The sequence below is a fragment of the Spinacia oleracea genome, chromosome 4 (genome assembly GCF_020520425.1).
Source record: "Spinacia oleracea cultivar Varoflay chromosome 4, BTI_SOV_V1, whole genome shotgun sequence".
NCBI lineage: Eukaryota > Viridiplantae > Streptophyta > Magnoliopsida > Caryophyllales > Amaranthaceae > Spinacia > Spinacia oleracea.
The window spans coordinates 24,794,624-24,816,806 of record NC_079490.1 but is presented as its reverse complement, the minus strand read 5'-3'; positions in this window follow the sequence as shown (position 1 = coordinate 24,816,806).

Below are 22,183 nucleotides of genomic sequence, written 5' to 3'. Positions count from 1 at the left end.
TCCTGAATATCTTGCACTCTCATGTAAGGGTTAACCTTAAACAGATTCTGGTAGTGTTCTGCAATCCAATGTGAAGTCATCTTCTTAATGATAGGTGTCCTACCACAAGTGTGCTCACTGAAAAATGTTTTCACTGTAAATGACCTTCTTCCTCTCTCCCATGAAGCCCAAATTCTCCATTTACAACCTTTATCTTTGTGCTCACACTCTGCACAAACCCTAGTGGAATCATTTTTAGAAAATGGAATGTTTCTTCCTTTATCAATTGAATAATCTATGATTGCTTTCCTAAATGTCTTTGAATTCTCAAACTGTTGCCCAACATAAAAAGTGGCTTCCCTCTCTTCAGTTTCAGTGTTGTTTTGCTTCGGTTTCCCTCTCCCCCTCTTATGGTGTTGTGGTGCAACTAAGTAACCAACATCATCCTCATCTTCTGACTCACTAGGGCTGTCTAAGTCACTGTATCCATCAAAGTCATCCCCCAAATTCAGACCACCTTCTACTTTACTTTCTGCTAGTTTTTTCAGCATTACTAACTCCTCAAAATAAGCCTTTTCCCTTCTCATATCATCAGATATCTTAGACCTAGCAGTGGCTAACTCATCATCATCCTCATCTGTACCCTCTGAATCATAATCAATTTCAGGTTGAGGCACATTTTGAGGTTGAATTTGAGGTTCAGGTTGAGGTTCAGTTTGTTTGGGTGGGAGTACTGTAAAAGGTGGTTCCACATAATCAGAATTTAAGTCAACCACATCAGTATTCAACAACTCAAGGAAGCTTCCTCTCCCTCCTCCCCCTCCTCCACTCCTGTTTAGGTTAAAGTTGTAGGTGGGCTTGATTTTATGTTCAATGTATATATGAATGCTTTTGTATTCAAAGAGTAAAGCTAAGAAAGGGTCACAAGTACTACTATCAAAACCTAAAAACCTAACCCTATTCTTGAATTCTTTCCTAGGGTCCCAGAAATGTACTTTCTCTATATCATTATAACCTAAACTATCCACTAATTCCTTAACATATTTGCCATCTACATTCTCATGGATGTAATCAAAGACATCCACCCTCCCCCCACTATAAACCATTTCACCTTGCACAACCCATTCACCACCATGATGCACATATATGCAAGGGTTCAAAGTCAAATCATCAACATCTGATCAAAGTTAAACAATATCAATTAAAAAAACAAAATTTTAAGAAATCAAACCAAATGAAAGCTTGAATAACAACACAAGAGATAACTAAAGGAAAAAGTTCATTCATTCATTCAAGATAATTCCAGTTTCCATTTACAAAAGGGTAGGCTTCAACCCTTACATTTCAAACCTCAATCCACTATTGAGGGAGAAGCCTACGGTTAGATATAAACTACTGTCATAGCAGTGACAAATACCAAAAACCAACACTTGTCACATTCACAAAAACCTAATTGCAATGACAGTAGTAATGTAATTGTCCTCGAAAATTAAAAATAAAAAAAGCTATAAACAAGCTGGATCATCATAAGCTTGACAAAAGAGAGGCCACCACCAGCGCCACCACCACCCACCCATGCATGGCCTCCACCACCAGCTACTCCTCCTCCTTGAAAAGGAGGGGGAAGCCGTCAAAGTAGACGGTCATGTCCTTGTCCATCCAGGCGTGGAAGTCACGGCCATCATTGTCAATGATGTCCATGATCACCCACTCCCGCAGCCACGCGCGGTAGCATCCTTGAGGGTAGTGGTATGGGAGGCGGTACCGCAACTTGGCCCACCTACGCCACTGCTTGCATACCATCTGCACAGCAGCCTGCCCCTCCCAGTCCAGCTTGGTGAAGATCTGGGTGATGAGGATGTCTTGATGATGACAAAGGGGGTGTGCCTCCCTTAAAGCAAGGTCTCCTAAAGTCAAAGTAACGGCCAAAGTCAATAAAACAATAAGTAAACCCTAATTATTAAACGGAATCTAGATTAAAATACTTCCAAATTAAGAAACAATAGTTTAAATAAACACCATTTTCAAGAACATGCAAGCATCAATTCGAATTAATCAAACTCTGCTTTTTATTTAAGTGAATCAAAAACAGTAAGTGAAACCCTAATTACTACAAATCTAGTTTAAATTAATTCCAAATTAGGCAACAATTGTATAATTTTACATATTAAACACCATTTTCAAGAACATGCAAGCATCAATTCGAATTAAAAATTGGAAAGTAAAAACGGACGAAACCCTAATTCCAACTTCAATTGATAAATTATGCGAAATCAGCCCACGATTGTTTAAATTAACATATAAAACACCACAATCAAGATAATGCATGCACCAATTTTGGGAAAAAGTTACTTAACAAAAAAGCCCTAATTTATCATGGCTCAACTGCAAACATTTATTGAAAAAACCGACAAATTGAATGAAAATACCTTCGTCCCATCTGGAATTTCTTGTTCTCTTCCTGGGGAGGGAACTTCCCACTTGGAATCACCAGAACGTTTGTTGGATACGCAAGAACCCATTTTTGCAGAATCACCAGAGCAATAACTTCAAATTCCTTCAAGTGTTTAAGTGAGTAAATGGGAAAAAGACAACTGAGAGTGAAAATGGGGGGGGGGGGGACCATATAAATAGGAAGTGAAAAGGGGGAAAATAGGGTTGGGAACAGTAAAAAAATACCGCCAACACATTATTAGGAAGGAACCAGAAAAAACGAGGGAAGTTGGAAGGGTTTCCACGTGTACACATTGAAAAAGTAAGTTGAAAAGGCTAAATAATTGGAAAAGGCTTCTTTTCATCAAAATCATCTGTTTTCAATCATTAATCTACGTGTATATTAATTCTCCTTTTATTTTAATAATTTTTTATATTATTATATTCATTTTAACGGCCGTTAGTGACGGAAAACAAAAAGCAGCGTTTTCCATCCATTTAGAGGGACCTAAATGCTCCTTTTGAAACTTAAGGGACCTAACTGCTCCTTTTGGCAAAGTTTAGGGACCTCCAGACCTATTTACTCCTTACACATTCTACACTTTTCCACTTTTCAATCCCCACATACACTTTTATTTGTACTTTATTCAATTAAACAATTATCTACTTTATCCTTTCCCCAAAAAAAACATTCTCAATCATTAACTCTTACACACTTTACAATTTTATTAATTACCGTGCCCGAGCCCAAATATGACACTTATTTAGGAACAGAGGGAGTAATACAAAAGGATACTAAATTAGTTTATGTATTCCTCGCATACGAAACAAATGATAAGAAAAACATTGATTTAGAGTTATACTTCATATCTAGTTTATTAACTTATTCACCAAGAAAATCAAGGCATAACTTTTAACGTCGATACGATTAGTACTTTTCCTTAAATAAATCATGTTAAGTTTTTCTTTTTTTTATTATAATCAAACTATTTAAAAAAATTAAAGCTTCTGATTTCGGAATAAAAGAGTAAAAACAACTCTAATAAAAAATAAATAGGTAGTACTTCAAATTTGCATGTGTTTTAAGCGCAAGGGGACAACTCATTTTATTTCCTAAATAATCAACTCACCCACGAGGAGATAGAATAAGAGTCATGAGTGGTGAGGGGAGGTTGTTACGTTACGTACTGTAAACCGACAGCCCGCTGCTGTGACGGTGGGGTGCAACATGGAAGAAGGGCGGTGGTGATTAGATTTCAGTTTGTCGTCGGAGCAACGCATTCACACGAAGGTGGTGGTGATGGTGATGGTGGTACAAAAGCTTTATGGATATTGTTATAGCTAAAAGATCAATAATACAATTTCACCACGGTGGATTGGACGAGAGAAATAAACTCTTCAAGGGTGAGAATGTAATGAGCACGACAAAATGGTTAAAGGGAAAGTAATTATATAGTAGGCTAGATTTAGGGTTTCACTAGTTTATTTGACAAAGAAATATTTAATAACATCAATTCTGAAAACCATTAAGTTAAAATTGTTAACCCAATAAATTAAAATTAGAAAATCCAATTTTAGAAACTAAAAATATTCAATAAGATACTATAAAATTCGGGGTATTACATAAACGTTTAACCCTTATAATATACTTTTATACCATTATAAAGTCTCTCGTGGAATTACAAATTTTAAAATTATCTCTGTCCCATTGCTCCAAGAAGTCCACCTTTTAATCAATAGATGTGTAAATATGTATAAGGTGAGTTTTGGTCCTCAAACTCAATCCTTCCATATATATCACCATATTGAGTACATTTTGTCCTTATCTTTCTCCGCTACTCATCTAGCTAGGATGGATGTGAGACAAACCAAAAATACATTCTTTTTTCACATCCATCCTAGCTAGATGAGTAACGGAGAAAGATACGGAAAAAACTAATCAATGTGGTGATATGGGAGGATTGAGTTTGAGGTCCCAAACTCACCTTGTACATATTACCCATCTATGATTAAAAGGTGGTTGGTAAATTAATCTTTGGTTGAATGCAATGGGGGACTTCTTGGGGAAGTGGGGCAGAGATAAATTTAAAATGTGTAGTTTCACAAGAGACTTTATAATGGTATACAAGTATCTTATAAGGTTTTATATTATAGTATTTTATATTATAACAAATTATTATAAATATGTTTACAATAAAATATTATTGTTAATATATTAATGTAAAGGATTATAATGTTACTTTAATTTATATAAATTTTGATCCAAAATTAACATTTTTATACGTAAACTGTAGATCACACATTGTTGATGGGGTTGGTTTGGATTTTATATAGATTCGGCTGAAAACAAAAATAAAAAAAGATAATTGACTAATATAGAATAATAAATAGAGATTTGGTGTCGGTGGACGGGTATAAGGATAACATGTACGTACCCACCTTGGTGATTGGATGAGTTTTAATTTAGTTGATTTGAGAATGCTCACCCCATCCAAATCACCAGTAGACACTTTTAAGTATTTTTATTAATACTATATCTAATTGGTAAAATTAATTTTAATAATAGTATATGACTGTGCCTGCCATATTTGGAAATTATTTCATATCTAGAAACATCGTACCCTGGCGCATTCTCGAGGATGAAGTAGGGGAGATCGATCAATTTGGTCCTGGAGAGATGAATCAAGCCACATGTATCACTCGATTCCGAACAGCCAGAGAAGACCAACCTGCCAAAGCACCCGAAACTCCCGCATAAAGAAAAAGCTGTATCCTGGTAAATTTCTTCACCAGTTTTGTCTTTCGGATCCTGCGGCATGGGATCGAGGCAACCTCATAGTTTTAGTTCACCCATATATAATCACACAATAAACCACAGTTAGAATCAGTAAGTTTATCTTTGGTGTACATCCAAGCCAAGAGGTAGACTCCAAATAAATTCTCATGGTCAGATATGGGAATCAAACAACCCATATTATGTTTTGGTCGAATAACCCTTTTCACTAACGGGGTAATTTGGACAATTACGCTATGCTCCTTATCAAAATCGAAGGGCATTTTTTGTACACGTTGTAAAACCTACCCTTAGCAAGGGTATACGGTAGGTCAAAGACCATAAATTAACAAAAGACCAACAGTTAAGTCAGGCCCAATCAAGGTACAAGTCCAAGAGAAAGAGAAAGAGAAAGAGTGGTCCAACCACTAGTAGAAAAAACCCTTATTGCAGCGGGCTTTTAGACCCCTATTGCAGCGTACATCGTATGCTGCAACTGGGGGGCCTGCAACAAGTCAGCGTACAATGTTCGCTGAAAAGTGATTTTTTGTAGCGTACATATGCATGTACGCTGTAACAAGTGTCAAGAGGTGTCAAAAATTTTGCCAAATTCCTGACTTGTTGCAGCGTACAAATTCATGTACGCTACAAAAGACCCCACCTGTTGCAGGGTACATCTATTTGTACGCTGCAACAAGTTTGAATTTTGCCAAATTTTACACCCTTGTTGCAGCGTACACATATATATGTACGCTGTAACAAAGCACTTTTGGCGGGAAAATTTTAGTTTTGTTTCGGAATACCTAGAGTGCCTTGCACCAAATATAGAAACCTGTCACAACAATAATAGAATATCGCAACCTGTAAAACAAATATAAAAACAATAACTGTTGTTTTGTATATATCACAAAACCAAAGTACACGTACCACATACATTTAAATATATGTACGTTCCAATTTCAACGTACGCATACATTTTAATATAAAAGATTGTTATATAACATCTAAACCTACTCGATCAAGCGCGCTCAGTCAAATAATAAATATTTCCTGGTAATAAACTTATCCCATTGCTCACGAACCACTTCAATTTCCTCACTAGCATAAGGCGCATTCCTCGGAGTATAGATCTTTACAAAAATAAAAATTTGATGGGAAGCATTAGATTAAATGCAAATTAAATGTCACATTTTAACATTCAAGCAAATAATGACAATGTACTAATAGTCTAGAACACGACTCAAGAGTAAGGAAAGTTAAAACTATACATATTAATCATGTAATAAGAATCAAATGAGTTCGTAGGTTCTTTAGTTCAAAGTTGGGAGCGGAAATGTCATTTTAGCTCTAAATATGACCTATAACGACCCAATGAGCCTTAAATGTGCATAAATAGATTCGAATGAGTTTTAGAAAGTTAAACTATGCATATTATTCATGTAATAAGAGACAAATGAGTCCTTAGGTTCTTTAGTTCAAAGTTGGGGGCGGAAATGTCATTTTAGCTCTAAATATGACCTATAACGATCCAATGAGCCTTAAATGTGCATAAATAGATTGGAATGAGTTTTATAAAGTTAAAACTATGCATATTAATCATGTAATAAGAATAAAATGAGTCCTTAGGATCTTTAGTTTAAAGTTGGGAGCGAAAATGTCGTATTAGCTCTAAATATGACCTTTAACGACCCAATGAGCCTTAAATGTGCTTACATAGATTGGAATGAGTTTTAGAAAGTTATAACTATGCATATTAATCATGTAATAAGAATAAAATGAGTCCTTAGGTTCTTTAGTTCAAAGTTGGGAGCGTAAATGTCATTTTAGCTCTAAATATGACCTATAACAACCCAATGAGCCTTAAATGTATATACATAGATTAGAATGAGTTTTAGAAAGTTAAAATTATGCATATTAATCATGTAATAAGAATAAAAGAACACCTCTCTATACTTGGAGTTCCTTAAAGCACTAGATAGAACGAGGATTCAAAAGATGAAACTCTCCTATAGCTCTTTAAATATTTATTGAATAAAACCATTTCAACACACTTTTTTTGCTCTTTCTCAACATAGATAAAAATGAACTCTTCAGTGAATCACAAGCATGTAAAAGAAGATACTAATTACTACTATAAACAAGAGATACTAATTATAAATATGTGCCTAAAATCCCAAGAAATTCCTCAAGGCTAACTTGTTACCTGAATTGACGTTAGGATAGCAGCAACATCATATATGGGACTCCATTGGTTTTGTAGAATGTCAAGACAGATACTTCCATCTGCATAAACTAATAAATTCCCACCCAAAAAAAACACACATATAGATAAGGTTAGAACAGGAAATTGGCAGGTTTATTCACTTATATAAACCACAGGTACAGACAACCAAGTACATGCAGAACAAAGTCAAAAGCAGCTACAGAACCAAGTTATAGATGGATTTACTCCTTTCGGATCAAGAAATCATCTTCTGTATCATGGTGATTTTTTAAGACAAACGTCAGGATCAGCAAGTTGTTTATTTGGATAAGAAGAATAGGAAAATTGCAGCAAAACCTTAAAATACATAAATTTTAGTAAGCTGAAGCCAACAAACTAAAATAAGAAATAAGTATGAAGTTCTCAATCATCACATACTCCATGCAAGATCATCTTGAAACAATCATCATAAAACAAGCTAGTCGAAGTACAATGAAGCAACACACTGCAGTTTTTTTTATAGGTATTAGGTTACTTCCATGAATTATGATATAATCATATAAGGGTCAAAATCCGGCCTCTACCTAAATATTCCATGATATTGTACCTTTAGCTGATGTAGACTGTATCACTTAAAAGCCTGATTCATTTAATATTCTACCATATTTCCAATATATGTTCATACTTAGGGGGAAAATTGCTAGCTAATACACAACGGGAATGCACCAATATCTCACAGAACATAACAAAAAAGCAACCAACCAAATATGAAAGTTGTTTAGTTTATATTTATAAAATTTTGATCGATTACTGCAAACAATGTCAACTTAGGACAAGTTGACCAAGCAGACTGCAGATATCATCTTCACAGAGAGAGTAGCAACAGTACCTTTTCTTGGAGATTTCTGCAGATATGCTCTATGGCAGAAAGTCTTAGCTGCAAAGATTGTACATTGTCCTGCAGTTTCTTTGCTTCTTTTTCATCATGCTTTGATTTCTTAGCCTGTTGAAAGAAATACGAGCATAAACAGCAGGCAAAACTCAACAACAATATTATTCTAAAAAATTCTCATAGAACATACCAGATGCTTATACTTGAGGAGCTCGGAAAAATCTGTCTGCTTGCGAGCTGGACCATATTCGATTCCCTTGACTCGACTAGCAAAGTTCAGGGAGCATAAATTCTCCCCCAAGTCTGCAGCGCTAGGACTAATCTGGATAAATAAGACAGATAACTTACAGCCACATCTCGGTTCAACAAGGCTTAGTTGTAATCTGATCCTTCAAGGGATAAATATTGGGCTAAAGTGTCTCACCTCAAGAGCTCTGCAACATGTGCGTAAGCTTCGAGTTTCTGAAAATTAACAAAATAATCAAGTTAGATTCATGCGATAATGGGGCTTGAAGTAAAATATTAACCAAAACTGGCTAACCGGTCTAAAATATTAACTAGAACTAACTAACAGGAATCAGGGATATGAATGTTGTGTCCAATTTTAAAATAAGATTAATTGAATGACATATATAGCTTGAGTGCTTCGGGAGTCTGAGATAATGCACAGTCAATTAACCAGACAATAGGTTAAACGATTACTCTCATTCTTTCAGAGAGACTTAAGTGTAAAGGAACTCTTATCATTATGTTCTGATGAAGCACTTGGTCTGCTAGCCCTGAATTTGCAGTCACATATCAAAGCTAAGTTATCTGAACTCTTCGATTCTTCATTCAACTCAAGTAATGTTATGTCTTGTGCAGAATACAATTGGCATTTCATATATCCCTAGAAATAGGAACACCTTGTTAATATTAAGCATGGAAATCTCGATTACAACCCATTGATTCCTGTTATAATCATCATTTTGATAACATATAGTTTTACAGATATGGTGGTGAAGTGAGCTTGGAAGACTATCGGCCTGTTGACCCGAGTCCAAGTCGTTCCAAGGCTTCTGTAAAACATGGACCTATCCAGTCCCTTCAACCATGATGGATCAGGATCACCTTAACTTTTTAATCAAAGTGGTTAGCTTAATAGCTTAGCATCTAATCTGTAGGATAAGTTAAAATCCCTATTCCAGTGTATATTTCCCGGCCTTGAATGCTACCTCTATTTCAGAAATATGATTTTCACTAACCCTATTCCTGTTGTATTAGGTAACCTAATTTTACTGTATGATCAGGAGCAATTTCCTAAGGAAATAGAAAAGTTTTAGCTGACAAATTAAGAGAAAAAAGAAACAGAGGAAGCTATTCTTTTTTTATATAAAAACGCCAAAATCACTATGTAGAGTCAAGCAATAGAGGATTCTATGTCTGATGAGAACTATTCATACCTGATCAGTGAAATACTGTCCTGGAAGCTCAACATCAACAACATGGAAATCACGCGAAACCCTGCTTTCCTCTTCCAACTTCAGCACAGCAGGAAATATGTCCTCAACATTGCTTTGCAGAACATTATTCCAATGCTTCAATCTCTTAGTGAGTTCAGAAAGTGTTGCTGGGAAGGTAGAAGTGTTATCTGGATCAATATCACGTTCAAAGTCTGGCGTGTACTCTCGCACGAAATCAACATGCTTGTTTACAGCATCTGCTGAGAAGCAAGCCCTACAGACACCGGAAAGCTCCTTCCTAAGAGACTGAGGCACCTCCGCAATAGTTGCAGTTGGATACTTGTAGCACCGGTGGAGCAGGGCATTGACTACTGCTAGAAGTCTCTCTACTGGTAAAGTGACAAACCTTGATCCAATCTCCGTAAGCAAAATCTCCAATTTTTTCAAACAAAAAAATATTCTGTCTTTAGTAATATCGTTCATGACTATACAGCAGTAACAACATAATATATTCCAGCATTACAGAAAAATTAACAACAATATCATCAGTATAGCAGCAAAGCATACCAGCAACATAACAACAGTAGTAGGCTAGCAAGCATCAATCTGAGATTTCAAACACATTTAGTACTCAATATGATCCTTGATCCCTCAACATCAACTGCAACTGAGTCCCAATTCACAAGAATATAATATAAATAGTTCAGTCCATAGAGTTCTTTCAGTAATACTGACTGAAAGTCTGAAAGCCAAAGCTCAAAGGAACAGATGCAACGTGCTGATGATAAGCATTACCATTCTTTGGTTTCACCAATGTTATTGAACACAATTCCCCTTCCAGAATCTTTTAGCATTTTCAACTATAGGACCAAAGACTATTCCTAAGAGGACTACATACCGAAACATATGCATTTACTATATAACAACAAGAAACAATCTGAAGCACATAAATAACAACTTAATTACAATGAATAACAACTTAACTTGAAAATCCAAAAATATGTCTTATCCTAATTACAATGAATAACAACTTAACTTGAAAACCCAAAAATATCCCAACATAAAACCATAATCAAATTCGTAAAAAAAAATTGTAATAATTCACTACACAACAACAATAAACAAAAACATCAATCGAATTAATTCCACAATCAAACAAAACCCAAGTACCAAATGTAGCTGAAATTACAATAACAACAATAACAAGCAATTCAAGTTGATAATCAATCACAACCAACAAAACCCACAACCAAAATCAGCAAAGAAATCAATCGAAAAAGTACCCATGTTCGTTGAAAACGCCATGGCAGAAATTCTGAATAGGGGAAGTTAAGCTATAGCTATACAATTTGTTGAGCTCGCAAGTACCATATTCGCAAGTAGCAGCGAAGATTGAGCTATAGTTGACTTTGACCAAAATTGATAATAGAAAGTGAAGGTTATAATGCCCTTAGTCCAAGTATGCATTTAATGTTAAGTCTAATAAATGCGGTTCAGTATTAATTAACAAGTTAATAATTCAGTGACATCAAGTGAGCTGAATGCCTAGCTAGAGGCCGCTTCAGTTCAAGTGGAATTAATGATATTAATCCACAGCTTACTCTTGACTGAACCCGTAGGGTCACACAAATAGTGCGTAAACGAATCAAGTATTAAATGGCATTAAATACTCCATCTATGGATATTCGGAATCGACGGATCTTGGTTTCAGTGGGAGCTGAGATCGTCAAAGGCAAGTAAATGAATACTCCGGAAACGATGATATTGGAAACGGAAATATGGATCGTATCGGAAATATAAATATTATCCACGTCGTAGATGTTGCCGGAAACGGAAACATGGTACGCATCGGAAAATATTATTGGAAATGGAAATATTGCCGGAATCGGAAATATTGCCGGAAACGGAAATATTGTCAGAATCGGAAATATTATCGGAATCGGAAAATGATTCCGGAAACGGAAATATTAAATATCTGTTCGAAACGGAAATTAATTCCGGAATCGGAAATGTTAAATATTGTTCGTATCGGAAATGAATTCCGGAAACGGGAATTTAATCGGAAGCGCATCGTACGAATTAGCATCGGACGAGACTTGCTAGACGAAGGCCCAGCACGAAGCCAGGCCCGCGCCCAGCAAGCCAAGCGCCCAACACACACGCCAAAGCCTCGCCAGGCCCAGCGCAAGGCCAGGCCCAGCAAGGCATGGCGCGCGAGCGAGCTATGTGGGCTGCGAGCTGTGCAGCTCGGTTGTGTGCGATACGAATCCTAAAAGCTATTGGAATTCGTTCTATGATTAAATCCTAATCCTAGTAGATAGAATTTATTTAATAGAGTACTAAAGGGATTCTAATTAAACTAATTGGTATTCTAATAGGATTCTAAATCCTTTTCCATACTCTATAAATATGTGCCTAGGGTCACAAATTTATATACAAGTTTTCAAGTATTCAAAGGTAAGATTTTCAAGCAAAAATCAGCCAAACACTTGCCACATATTAGCTGAAAATTCTAAGTACCTTAAGGGCGATTCTAGTTGGTCAAGCTTAAGGCGGATCCGGACGTGTTGTGGACTTTCTACGGAGGGACGACACTTGGAGTCCTAAAGACTTGTTCTTGTTCGGTTCGGGCGCAACTAGGGAGGGCACGCTACAAAGTGTATGCATCCTAGACTAATTATATGATTATGTGCAATTAATATGATTCCTGGCATTAAGGTTTTTCCGCATGATTTATGTTGTTCATATGTATCATAACCTAACAGTGGTATCACGAGCCCCTTATTAATTGCATGATCTATAATTGCTTAAACATGGTTAAATTTTACAAATTTGCAAAGAATTAAAAAGGGGTGATTAATTTTCGTAATTGTTAATTAATTGCAAATTGCGTTTATTTAATTATATGTACGCAGTTTTTCGGCAGTTTATTCGTTACTCAACCAAATTGAGTGATTTTTGTGTCAATTCCGCATGTAAAAGGCATTCTAAAATTTTGACAAAAATTTTTTTTTCGGCCGATCCCAGAATTCCCAAATTCGAAGCTTAACTATGACTTTTCGGAGGTTTTAGTTTTTCGAACGCAAAAGTTTGTAAATTTAAGATGTTAAATTGAATATGTGCAATTCTTGTTGATAAATCTTGAATTTTTGATTAATCTAGACTTGTTAATCATACAACCTAATTTGTAATTATGATTAATTTGTTGAAATTCGAATAATTTAGAATTGATTTGATTTTCATAATTAATGAATGACTTAATTAGGTATCAATGATTAAAAACCACCATAAAAATTGTTAATTTATGATAAATTTTAAATTTTTATGACCTAGATTTGAATCCAAGTTAATCGGAAATTAATTGATTAATAAATTTTCGATTTTTCGTCCTAAAATTATGAAATTAATATGATTTATTAATTTGTCATTAACTTTGAATTAAAAATTTTAAATTTTTATGAAATACGCTCATAAATGTTGCACGCACAAAGCAATGGAAGCTACGTGTTACCCTTAAGGGGTGTTGTATATGCGGGCACGCGACGACGAGCAAGGGAGCTCGTCGCCCGTGCGGTACGAATGCAGCGAGCAACAAGCTAGGCGTCACGCAAGGCTCGAAGCCTAGGCATGCATGCTGGGCGATGGGCGAGGGCAATGGGCAAGCACATGCGACTAGCAAGATGCGTGTGGGCAGCGATGTGCTGCACCACGACGCACCAGGCCCGCCGAGAGGTAGGCAGTCACGACACAGCACAAGGCTGCGCGCAGCGTAGCCAGCATGGCTGCGTGTGTGCGTGGCATATGGCTGTGTGTGCGGCGTGGCAGTGCAAGCCGTGTGCGACGATCAATGGCACGGGGCATGGGGGCCTCGTAGCTCGATGGGGCTTGTGCGCAAGCCCAAGTGCCTCGTCTTGCGACAATTGATACGTTTTGTTTTTTAATTTTAGATTTTCAGTTCGGAAATAATTTTAATTAATTTTAAAATTAATAATTTAAATTATTTTCTTGGATTTTAATTTTGAATATTATAATTATTATAAATTTTAATTTATACTAATTATTTTACTAAAATTAAGAACCTTGAATTAATTTAAGTTCATTTAATTCAACTGAAAATAAATTAAATAAATGGATTCGATTATAATTTTATATGAGCTTTAAATTTTAATTAAACTTGTAAGTTTCCGCTTAGACTAGAAATACATTTTTATGTTTAAAATTAGTAAAGCATATAAAGTTATTGGTTTAAGTGAGAGCATTTTTAGTCATAAACTCTTGATTAGGTCTACAAATCCTTTAAGGTTAAAACAACTTGATTAGAATTAATAAGGACTGAATAATTGGTAGATTATTGGTGCCCTTGATTAATTGCTGCAAATATTTATGTGATGCATAACAATGTTTTTTACTAACCAGCTACGTGGGCCATTCATGATAATGAATGGGTGAATGGTATATATTGTATATGTACTGTTTTGCAGGTTATGAAGTGACTAGTATGGCCCAAATAGGATAGAAAATATGGTATGCGTACCATTAATTTGAATGTAATTGGTCTAATGCACCAAAGTTTGTTTTTCAATTCAAATATGGTCTGCGTACCATCAAATAGTTGTAATTAGTTTAATTATAGCTTATCCTATTTGAAGAAAATGGCGCCTCCCATGGTGAAATTCAATAGGGAGTTTCCAATCCATTTTCAAGATGGACTTTGAAGTTGAAGCTTCAAGATGAAGTCGGGCCATACTAGATCACATTTATCTTATGCATGCTTTAAGTTATTTATTGCTTTAAATATGTCTTAATTATGCATGAGATTATGGATTGATTATGTTGCATGATTAAGGATTTTAGTTCACTTAAAATCTAACCAACATAGTAAGAGCCTTAAGTTCCAAACTTTAAAAATTGAGTTAAAAGGTGCCATGCCAAAATAACACTTACTTGGATAACCTTAACATCAATCTAGTAATAGTTTTACGCTTAGCGAGGTATTACTTATTGATCCTAAAGGGGTAAGGTACACAAATAATTGTGAGTACATGTTAGTTTTGGTGAAACTCAACGATATAAGTAAGGAGTCCTTTTATGTCGTGGAAAAATTGATAGGTTTACCTAATAAGTTCTTAGCCGTACCTATTAACCAAGAGTAGTTTTAATTATTATTTATAATTAAATATCTTGCACTGCAATAAATCCTTTTAGAAAGGTAACAGTAAATTTCCTCGATTGGTAATGAATCCAAGAGCGATTCACGGAAATGAGAGAAAATGAGCAATTTAAATGTACGTTTCTTTTAGCGACTTTAATGGTTGTTTTCGAGTATCAAAGTCGAATGGCAAACCGATTAGTGCTTGTGAATTCAAAATACAATGTAGTTTTGAGATCATAAAGCATTGAGTTTAAACGCCCAGCTTTACCAATGGTTAACAACCTAATATCTTTGTCCATTTATTTCTCGAATGAGTCTAGTCCCTAGATATTCGAATAGATCGATTCTTAGAGAACTTTAGAAGCTTCTGGTAAGATCATCTAGTTGAAGCAAATATTCAACATAAATAAAATGGTAAGAACTTTCTCGGAGTGACATTGGACATGTCTAACAAAGTATAAAAGTCAACACTAAAGAAGACAATTCTTAAGATTATAAAAAAGGGTACAAGAAATAGGAAAACAAGGAACAAATGAAAGGAATTTACAATGCCGTTTCTACCTATAAGTTTATGTTTAAAGAGAAGTGACCTAGCAATCAAACTTCCTTGGTATCATATACCGCTTGAGGTTCTTACTTCGGTAATAACTCAAACAATGGAAGCTAGGCTACACTAATGACCTACAAGTGGGAAATGAAGCATGGCAATGCTACATTAGTTGTAGGGTCATCTGGTTTGTTTTAAGTCCTTTCAAAGGCTGGAACTTAATGGCTATTTTGTTCCATAATCAGCATACCTAAATTTCTGTTTTCAAACACAGAAAGACTCACATTCAAGAAAAACAAAAACAATGTTTGTTTGTTTATTTGAATAAAATGGTCAATTACGGGTTGAGTCAATATGCTTGATTAAAACAAACAACTCTTTAACAATAAAAACTTTACTGGGTTCAAATCAATCTCTTGATTTGAGTTCCACTAATCTTTGGCATTATTGCTTAGACCATATCAACAAGTTAACATTCACAAGCTCTATTTCGATGGACTTTTGAAAGTTGATTTCTAGATCATTCAAGATTAGCTAGTCTTACTTGTTGAAAGTAACAAAAGATATGAACTATTGTTAGAACGCCTAGACAATAGAGTTCAAAGCTAAAGAAAGATTTTATGACTTTATTATTTCACCTGGATTTGAGTTAATATGGATTTATTTACTCAAAGTGATATAAATTTGAATCTGTTTGGCTAATTCAAAGATTCAGAAGTATAAAATCACCACTTGGCAAGTAATCATAAAGATCTAGATTAGATCATGTTGATGATTACTTTAAGACCAAATATGATCATCTATGATTGTGTGTTGTAATTTCACGATCTAGCTCCATAAGATATGGCATATCTAAGTTGGAATGATCGAAGTCAATTAGTACTTGATTCGATCAATGATGAATCATAAAGACTTTTCCTATAATTTCTAAAACAAAATGCTCAACTACCACCAAACTAAACCAAATTCGTCAAAGCTATTGAAAAGTAATTTCAGAATATCTTTTCAATAAATTATATATCTAAAGAGTTGCTAAACTCAGTGGGAGCTTAGTGTTTGTTATTCGACAAACTAAGGCCCAAGTATAGATATATGTTTCATTGTGATTTATTCAAATGAGACACAAGGGTATTGTTTCTACCACGATTTTTTTGAGAACATAATGTTTGTTTGCTCGAAATAATGTCCTTTTGGAGATTCGTTTCCAAAATGACAAGTGGGAGAAAATAGACCTCGAAAGTCTTCGAGGCGAACAACAAACACAAACGGACATTCCGGAGGCTTTTCGAAGTTCTTCAGAAAATCCGAACACGTATTCTTTAAGGACTTTAGAAGTGGCTTTTAAGAATAGACATCTCTTAGAAGACTTTATGAGTGCTTCAAGGAGAACGGAATATTCAAAGGACTGTCAAGTGGCTATTGATATTCTATTGTTTGATGTTCTATACCCATGTAGGCATAGAGTTCAAGTCACTGAAAGTATGAGATTCTTCTATTAGATAGTGAAGAAACATGGAGTTCGTGTCACTGAAGCTATGCGATTATTCTATTAGATAGTGAAGAAACCTACAACTTGCAGTCAAACTATTATCATGTAGATTAATGAGCTTGTGACTTGTAAGAAAGCTATGACGAAACCTAGATTCCCTAAAATGGTTAGAGGCCGTATATAGACTTAATGTTTAATTGGTTAAAGGCCATAAAAACATACTCAATGTTCTGATGACAAAATTGAAATTTTGTTGATTTGCAAGAATGATTTATATCTATTGGTTGCAAATTGGTTTTAAGGATAAAAACCTTCAAACATGGAATTGTGTTCACAACACAAAGCTAGATTAGTTGCTAAAGGTTACAAGCAAATTCATGGCATGGATTGTGTTGAAACCTCATGCATAATCGTAATGCTCAAGTCTATAATTCAAGCAATGATTGCATATTGGTACATATGGCAATTGGATGACAAAACATCTTCCTCAGTCAAATTTTGGAAGAAACTATGTACGTGGCATGTCATAGGATTTGTGGATCCAAATAAATGCTTGAAAAGGAAAGCTAGCTTATGAAATCTAAGTACAGATTTAAGCAAGCAATTGGGAATTGGAACTGTATTTTAGTGAAGCTAATAAGCATTTTAGTTTCATAAAATGTACATGATTCTTATAGATGTATAAGAAGTTTAGTGGGAGTACATAAAACTTAATTGGTCCTATGTGTATCACACACATATCTCTCTATTGTGAAATGACATTCAAATGCTAATGACTTAGATTTGAAACTATTCATCAATGACGGACCAAGGCGAAACTTAGTGCATACTGGGTATTAAGATCTATTTACAAAGATCTTATGATATTGTTTTAGATTAAGTAATGGCATTTACTAAATCAAACACGAAAGACTCCATTGGAGATATTCGACCCATATGAATAAATCTAAGTAATGAATGTTTGAACTATGTATAAGCATTTACTAAGTTAAACATCAAAGGATCCAAGTGAGATTCTTAAACCTATATTATATGTCAAAGAATTTAGCTGGATTCAGTATCTGCTGAAATTGAATGAGCTAAAGTTACATGAATAGAATTCAATTGAGAATAATTCTGCAAAAGATTTTATCATGTATGATATAATATGAGGATCGCCAAAAATGTATCATATGGCTTTAGGCATAACAAACATATACCAATCTCTATTGATCTAAGTGAAGATCAACTAGATTGAGATCAAGAAAAACTTATGGTACTTGAAAAGGTACAAAAGAATAGTTCTTGATTCAAGGAAATAAAGATATGCTAAATATTGATGCTACACGCATAAACACTGGCAAAGGATCAAGCAAGACCCTTTGGAGTTAACCATTAGCAAGGACGAGCTATAGAGCATCGTGTTTTGAAATGGCAACATGGATTGGAGACCATGAGTTGTTGCGTGGGAAATTAAATATTAATTTCTATGTTCTAAGATATAGTTGGAAAGTCTTCCGCATATCTGTAACTGCCCGGATAAGTAAAATCCAACCAAAGCATCACTAGCAACCTATACAGTTGAAGCAAAAGTACTTATTTCCTAAGAAGCAATAAAATAGGGTTGTTTACGTTAAAGAGTTCTTCACTGAACTTGGGTGGATCACATGTCTGCTGACTTGATGATTCTTCATTGCAAAATGCGTAGAACCGCTATCGAAGTAAGAAAGACTAGATCACATAATAAACAAACTCAAAAGATCTTATCATCCTATCTCGAAGAAAATTCGATGAAAAGGATATTAAGATTGGAAAAGCATGATAACTAAACCTATGCAACAAGTGAGAAGCAACACTCACGTTGTAGCACTGGAAATCAATCATAGCTTTGAATTCCATGAACTGTTTTAAAGATGGGTTTGAGGCCCATGGTTGTAAAACAATGGGGTTGAACATTTATCATATATGAAATGTATTTTCATATTCCATTTAATTTTGGTTTAGTATTAAATGATGAGTCCCTTCAATTTGACGATGTATTCAAGATAGACTGTCAGGACCAGTCCTGTGACTAAGAAATGTCTATCCAGTGAACTTGAATGTCAAAAGTTGAAAATGGTCCCTGGTCGGAGTTTTCTATAAAGCTGGACGCATAGAAAACGTTAGACGACTAGAATGCAAGATGACTAGTAGTTCTATTTCTTGAACTATGTGGACATGGCAATGTCGTAATCATTTGCATAGATACTTACTTTGGGAAGACTAGTATCGAACAAACCTATGAAACTTTACTGTAAGAGATGAAAATCTGTCATAAGTATATTTCATTAAAATTATTAGACACTAATCCTCAATACCTAAGTGATTTGAGATTACTTGTTTGAGAACTGCTTACTTTGACGTTGTCAACCGTCGCACCGTAAAAGGAGGCTATAAAGGCAACGCTCAGGTAATCACCTATCAAACGAAGTCTAATCTCAAGATTGCAAGATTGGGATTGTCCTCCCATAAATCGGGATGAGATGCTAAAAGTTGTACAAGGCCACTCGGAGAGCTAGAAACTGTAAAATGCATGGCCGTGCTCAGATGAATCATAAGCTATGATTATCTGTTTATTTGATCAGTTGAACTCTGAAATCGAGAAACACCTCTGGACATAATAAGCATGACAACTCTTACCTTATGTTCAAGAGCAAGCATCGAGCGACAAAGGAATTAGGAAATGCACACTTGTCCCTAAGGACAAGTGGGAGACTGAAGGAAATAATACCCTTGGTCCAAGTATGCATTTAATGTTAAGTCTAATAAATGCGGTTCAGTATTAATTAACAAGTTAATAATTCAGTGAGATCAAGTGAGCTGAATGCCTAGCTAGAGGGCGCTTCAGTTCAAGTGGAATTAATGATATTAATCCACAACTTACTCTTGACTGAACCCGTAGGGTCACACAAATAGTACGTAAACGAATCAAGTATTTAATGGCATTAAATACTCCATCTATGGATATTCGGAATCGACGGATCTTGGTTTCAGTGGGAGCTGAGATCGTCAAAGGCAAGTAAATGAATACTCCGGAAACGATGATATTGCCGGAAACGGAAATATGGATCGTATCGAAAATATAAATATTATCCTTTTCCAGACTCTATGAATATGTGCCTAGGGTCACAAATTTTATATACAAGTTTTCAAGTATTCAAAGGTAAGATTTTCAAGCAAAAATCAGCCAAACACTTGCCACATATTAGCCGAAAATTCTAAGTACCTTAAGGGCGATTCTAGTTGGTCAAGCTTAAGGCGGATCCGGACGTGCTGTGGACTTTCTACGGAGGGACGACACTTGGAGTCCTAAAGACTTGTTCTTGTTCGGTTCGGGCGCAGCTAGGGAGGGCACGCTACAAAGTGTATGCATCCTAGACTAATTATATGATTATGTGCAATTAATATGATTCCTGGCATTAAGGTTTTTCCGCATGATTTATGTTGTTCATATGTATCATAACCTAATAGAAAGAGAGTAAGCTTTGAACAGTAATGGGAACCCATGAACATAGGGGTTTCAAAATCTTACAGTAGTATACAAAGCCAGATGATATATTTCAGACTCGACACTGTACAATAACAACACTTAATATCATTAATTAGCCCCTTCCTACCTTAAACAACACTTAATATCACAAAAAAAACAAATTGAACAAACCCTAATTAACCCTAATTCTTAAAACGAAAATCAAGAGGGGACAGGGAAGATAATTACTTACCGCGGCGAAAAGATTGACGAAGAACAGGACGCGAGCTGAACCACCAGCCGAGCAAGCTAGCTGGTTCAGCGACGGAGAAGCTGGATGGCGAGAACCACCGACGAGGAAGCTAGATGGCGAGAACCACCGACGAGAAAAAAGAACCACCGACGAGGAGGCTAGAGGGCGAGAACCACCGACGAGAAAAGAGAACCACCGACGAGGAAGCTAGAGGGAGAGAACCACCGACGAGACCCACCGACAGGGAAAGCTGAGGGAAGAATTGAAGAACGGAGTTGAGCGCGGGATTTTGAAAATTTGGTCTCTTGCTTTTTGAGACTATGTTGGTGTGAATTAACCAAATATCCATTGCAGCGATTTTTTTTACAACGACCTATTGCAGGGGCTTTTACAACGTACGTTGCAACAGAAAGGGCTATTGCAGGGGCTTTTACAATGTACGCTGCAACAAACATTTTTGTAGGGGGCAATTAATTTGTACGCTGCAACAACCGTTTAAAAGGTTTGACTCGCGTTGACCGACTGGTTGTTGAAGCGTATTAATACATGTACGCTGCAACAAGGGGGCTGCAACAGGGGTTTTTTCTACTGAACAAAGGAGAAGCCCAATGGAAATGCGAAGCCCAGAAGGAATCAGAGTTCTATCGCCAGTTACAAGGAAGTTAAGAAGTGCGGAATAAATTAAGGCTGACGTGGCCACGATCATCCGACTTCTTTCTCTCCGGTCCAAGCAGTTATGGAAGGGAATCCCAATCTCCTGCAAATCGCCCTTCAACCGCTATTTACTAGAAGTATATATACATCAAGAACCGGCATTCAGTAAGATATCATCAACAAACAAACAAAGCATTTCTTACTTTCGTAGTTTTTGTAGCTTTAGCCCTAGCGATTAGTGTAGTCCTAGGCTTAGTAGCCTAGCAGTAGCATAGCGATAGTTCGTAGCGTTTCCCTCATGTATTGAAGCACTCCAGGCAGTTTACGTTGTGTATTTTCGAAGCATTCAACCATGGAGGTATATCTCTTCATGAATTAATGATACCATGGAGCTTTTTATTACATATCAATCAATGATATTTGTATAACTTTGTTTGTTCTTTTACTTAAACATTTCATTTCGCATTAATTATGCCATAAAAAGTTCTTGTATTTGGTGATTTCCTACAAATTACTTGTTCACAAGCTAAGTCCCTACGTAATAAGACCAGTCGTCGTTTAAGGGCATTACCCCTAGACACCTTTATTAGCCCTACAGAATAAGGTGGGTCATTGCTTGTTCGCGTATAGTGTCAACACATGCATATTTAATATTTAAATTATAGATCGTGCATCGCACGGGTACTATATTAATCGGTAAACTAAAAGCTAGTATTTCACAAGATTACCTACTCCTTATGTTCTAAGTTCTAACCCAACATAAGACCCACCTTACCTTTTCTCCAAATATGTCAAGAGGCAAAACGGGTTGGATTGAGCCCAATTGAGGCTTTGGATGGGCCACTGTGCATGTGGGGGTATGAGAATAGTCACCATGTT